We start from the raw sequence: 5,713 nt of genomic DNA on the forward strand, positions 1-5,713 counted from the left end.
TTACTTGAGATTTTTAATTTTAAAAATTTAACATTTGGGAAAAATCCTAAAGTAGGAAAAAGTATTTCCCTTCTGAAATGATGCTTTGATGCACAGTGCTTTGCTTCATCTCTGTCAGTCAGGCTCCCAATTGGACAGCAAGAGAAAAGAGGATTGTATTACAAAGTCCTATTCCATGGTGCACTGTGGGAGGTTCAATCCAATAAAGGAGAAATGAGACAGAAGAAAACTGGGCTACAGTTTCTCTGCAGAACCACAATGTGATATCCACAATGGAATTTTGATTTTAAAATACTGAATTAATCCATGGACTTTTAGACCACTTTCTCAGTTCAGATGGAAATTGCTTTACTAAATCCTAGCATCATATAGCAGCAATACACAGCTTTTTCAGTCACGTCACTACAAAGCTCTTGTTGTTTGCTGCTTATTATCTGATTACATATATACACAGTAGTTACATTTGCAAGCACGCCATTAGATGACTTGTAAAGGTGTTGCATTGCCCTAAGGAGTCACAGACCTATCCTGGCTGAGTCCAAAGAGTGTTTGGAAAAGGCTGTCAACAATTCCTGTCATCTACCCTGAATTTCTGAAGTACTAGTGCCTCCATACAGCAGTTATTATCATTTTACATAACTTTCCAATAGAAGAGATCCTCAGCACCGTAGCTATTTCTCTTGTGTATATGAGCAGAGTGCAGGGAGGTAGGTGGACCACCAGGCTTCAGCTGAAAAATCATGAGTGTTCAGTGAACCCAACTAAAGAGACTAATGTTTCACAGTAACAAGCATCAAGGATTTTACTTAACCACTTATTCCTGCAGTGCAGAGAGCAAATAAAGAGAAATGGCTAACTTCTGTGATAGGTTGAAAATTTATGTAAATGATGAATATGTGGTACAGAATAAAAATTAAAAGAGGGATAAAAGAAAGAAGACAGATTAGTACAATCAGGAGTAAAGATTATTTCAGGGCAGCCTTTCTTACTAGGGCAGGCACTTCACATAACAGTCTGACTAGCAACTCTGTTTTAAGAAGCATTTGGACATTGTTGATGGGAACCTCCAGAAACAACACAGGTTGAAGGACAGCACCATGGTACCAGACCCTTCTTTCATTATCTTTATCAGTAATAAAAAATATCTTACTCTATATAAGGTAACTGGATATAACCACACCATCTTATCTCAACCTAAACAAAGTTTAGCTAAGTTTACTGGCTATTTGGCATTCAAACTTCTTCCAACCTTTTATCATGGAAAGCTCTGACTCATCTCTGTCATGCGCCTCTCTCACATTTTCTAATCCTGTAACTTCTGCTTTGCACAGCTAAATGGTCTAAACTGCTTAACCTAGTTAATCATATATGCCAAGTTATTACTTCCATTCTTATCCTCTTCTCTCCCCGATGGTTTCCTGTATTCTCACATACATAAAATGAAAATGTAGAATGGGAATACTGTTTCCTGTATTGCCTTACACTACATAGCAGTGGTGGCCATAATGCTTGGTAGCTGGTGGGGCTGTCAGTAGGCAGGTGCAGTGTATTTTCTCTTCTGATGTGTGATGGTGCTGGGTTTGGTGCTAGCATTTGTGCCATTAGTGACTGGCCCAAGATGGAAGCAAGACTCAGAATGATTTTAGCAATGGTAGATTTACAATGGGGACAGACCCCACTGTCCCCAAGGTAAGAGCTGCCACCTGCTATGCATGTTAGGACTAAAGCGTAGGTCTATGGACAGTTGAATAGCCTCGGAAACCCAAGGATAGAGAAGAGCTCCTCACATTCTGCATGGCTGAAGATAGGAGTTCTCTGAATAAGCAAGGTTTTTTTAAGGACTCTTGGTGATTTCTCATGAAGAGGGAGATAGAGAACAAAATGTTGGTAAGGCTTTGCAGGGGACTGACTGCTAATGACCAAAGACTCAGCGAAGTGTCACCAGGAGTGGATCAATGTACTGAAAGACAGATGTAAGGCTGGTTTGTGAAGAAAGAAGATATCTAGTCTGTACTTCATTAAGGCCCCGGTTCCCCCACTCTTCGTGACTTGCTGGGAGGCAGGCAGAGAGCAGGAACACATTTCTACTTGCAAAAGACACTTCTAAACCCATAGTTACATAAATATGTTACAGATTCTTTGAGAGATGAACACTTGCAAGTTTTAGTAAAGATATGTAATCTTTTCCTTGCCAAGGAATACCTTTTCCATTATTTTTTTAATAACTTTTAAAATTTTATATGTTTTTTCCCCAAAGAAACCCCCACAGCAAGACGGGCAGTAAGAAATCTTGTTATTTTATATTAGTTTCTCCCAAGCTCATAGCGTTACTAAGAGTTCCTCACTTTCTGGTACTCTCCCTCCACTCCCCACCCCTCTCTGATTTGGGAAACTCTCTGCAATTGCCCTCTGGCTGCTTCCTCACCAGCACAGTGGCAGGACACAGAGGTACAGGCTCAGATCTGCAACACCATGTATGCCGCACCCAGGCAGGTAAATGCAGCCACCTGGTATTGTCTGTATCCAAACTGGCCAATTTCCCCTCTGGTTGTGGGGTTGCACGAGTGGCACCAGCCTGGAGTTGTTGTCTGGAGCTCTGCTATTCCTGCCACCCTGCATCTTCCCTGGGTGTGAGCGCCAAGCCCCAGTGTGCCACCCGGGGCTGTGCAGGTGGCAAAAAAGAAGGTGCAGCTCAAGTTGGGAGCAGGAAGATCTCCAAACCCTCCCATGCTCACATGACAATCAGTCCATGATGTTATATGTAAACAATTCCTCTAACCTGCCAGCAGTCTGGGCAATGCAGTAATGGATGAGACATCTCGCTTTGCTTCCAGAGATTTCCAGAGACCTGCACACTGCTTTTGGGCCCATCTACCCCCAGCTTTCTATCTGCTATTAACTACCCTTTTATCGTAAACCATTTCAGAGCAGAACTGCATGAATCATCCAAAACCATCTCTGACAAAGAATAAAAAAGTAATCTGAAAACAGCTTCATCAAACTATTTTAGGGACCTATATGGTCCCAACAGTAACCATAAACTGCCCATCTCTTAATAGCTGCCTTATTCTTACCTCAAAATAAGGTTCTTCACAGGTTCTCAGAGTACACCTGGTTTTCAGATCTGCTACAGGACCTAAATCCATTTTTATAAACAACATGTGGTGGGCCTTAACCACCCAGAAAAAAAATACGATTAATTCACCTCTCAAAATCTCTCAGTAGGATTTCAGGATTAAGAAGTAATCCTTGCTTTTGGAGCCTGCTATTCTATACTGTTCTAGTAAAAACACAGTCCTATGATTGTCATTTTACAGGATTTTACAAATGGCCTTGTAACAACTGAGTAGACACCAAGGAGTCTTCATGCCAACCCTGATTCTGGACTTAGTCTTCTTAGTCTTTATATTCTGTTTTCTTGAATCTTAACTCCTACTATAACTTTACATTTAACTATGAAATGATGATCCCTGCTGGCCTCACAACTATCTGGTGACATATACTTTCACCTTACTTTGCAGAAACCAACAATAAATCCAGCTCTCATGCCTATTGCCTGTAAAACACCATCCACCAATTACTACCCTTTAGGGAACTGGGCATACACTAGTATCATGGCTGGTGTGAGTAACATAAAAGATGTCTAGCAAGTTCTGTGGTGGGTTTTGGGTTAGGGTAATGTTAACCCTAAGGTTTACTCTAAGCCTAACTCCTACTTTAATGATATTCTCATATCACCTATTGAGGACTAACTATAAGTCATTCTGGCTCTTCTAGTATCTGTTAGCCTTAATGGATTTTAAGACACTTAGGATCCATGTATTTGTTCCCAGTGTGCCCCAGAGTCCCCTGTTTGCTCTCCAGGGCCACCCTAGACCCCTCCATTTGGGCTTTGGTCATCTTAAAACACCTCTGTTTTTCAGTGTGCCACTCAGCACTCTATTTAGTTGTTCAAGCCTAGCTCTTCAGTCCACAACCCTCTGAAACCTAAGCCCAACTCCTAACCTTTGAGCTGAATAATTATGTAATGAAACTCAACTGGAAAGTGGTAATGGCTGAATGACCATCATGAGAAACTGCACTGCCTGAAAGTGCTGTCAAAGCTCATACCGTAGGGGGTTTTTTTGTCATGGCTTGTGTAAGTATAGAATTAGGAGATCTGACTCCCAAGTATACAGAGGCTCTTATATATATATACTGACATGTGTATCAATCACATAAACCCCTTTAATTTGGCTTATAAATCCAAGGTCGTTGGGTTGTGTTTAATGAATGAATTGCAAGTTCTTTTCAGGTTGCCTTATTCTTCCAGGAACTGGAGATATAAGAACATGAAATTATTCAAAGGCTTAAAGCAAAATGAGGAAAAAGGTAACACTGCTAGCTTCATACATACAGGATATTTGAAAGCGTTAGTACATTCAATTTACACCCACTGCGAAGCTGCCCTGTCCCACCAGGTTAGTGTCTGAGAGAAAAGTTTTAGGATAAATTATCATTCACGTCCCATCTCACTGTATATTCACTTTAGACTGAAATTAACAGAGTAATCCATATTATCCATCATGTCTTTATCGATGATATTAATTTCTAGTCCCAAGATCTGTTTGGGTTTCATGCTTTGTTATTGTAGCCCCCTTGTTCAATATCTGAGTAGATAAACTGATTCAGAAATAGCCAATCCATCTCATGGCAGCTATCTGATATAAACACTCCAATGGTCAGCACGCGTGGGATCACCCTGTGCTATTCAACCTTCCTGTAACTCCTGAAGTCACCAAGAATAAGCTGTACTTGTGAACTATTCCACTCAAGACCAGGTTTCACTCTGCTGCCCTGGCCATGTAGATGATGACTGCTGGTGCTCAAGGGGCCAGTCATGAAGGAGGTGCTATGTGAGTGTGAGAGAGTTATCACAAACCACCCATCCTGTGAAGACACAGTGGACAGGGTGTCCCTGATTTTGGATTGTGTTTGTGCAGCAGATTGAGTGGGCTATAAAACCAGGTACCTGGTCAGTCTTGAAATGCTAACATATTCCTACAATGACCCTTCTCATTACTTCTATGCATATTTCATTTTATGAGAAAGGAACAGGTTTTTTTTCTTTTTCAGAGGTAGCTTGAAAATTTTGGTCCCACAGCCATTGAACGTAAGGTAGATTACAATTTAAGCCAACAAAAAGCAATTAGAACTTGTTTTATTTCACTCTATTTCTTTCCTAACTTTATTCTGACCCTCCCTTTGAGGTCATTTATTTCTCACATTAGTTAGTAGTTTTTCCCATTTGGGGATTTGGAAGTTTTAGTGAAACATCTAAAGGAGAAGACCAAGCAAACTCTCTCCTTTTTTGGCTAAGAATGTTTGTTCTGCTAATATCTGAATATAAAAACAACCTAATACTTGGGGTAAAAGCAGGGGACATCCTCAGGGGACTTTTCAAGGAGTTTATCGACTCCTAGGCCTGTCTGAACTTTTCAGGGTAGTCTGTTTAAATCTCAAGAACAGATTTTTTTGGTTCATGCTGCTGTGATTTTTTTGTAGAATAATCTCAAGATACAGTTTTAACCAAAAGGAATCGATGTATGAGACTAACACAACGATGTAGGATTTTCTTTGCTCTGTGGTTTCTTTATTTCCTTCATTCTGTGAATTAGTTTTCCTTCCTTCCTTCCTTCCTTCCTTCCTTCCTTCCTTCCTTCCTTCCTTCCTT

Source organism: Athene cunicularia (genome assembly GCF_003259725.1).
Source record: "Athene cunicularia isolate RWA chromosome 3 unlocalized genomic scaffold, athCun1 chr3_part1, whole genome shotgun sequence".
Lineage (NCBI taxonomy): Eukaryota > Metazoa > Chordata > Aves > Strigiformes > Strigidae > Athene > Athene cunicularia.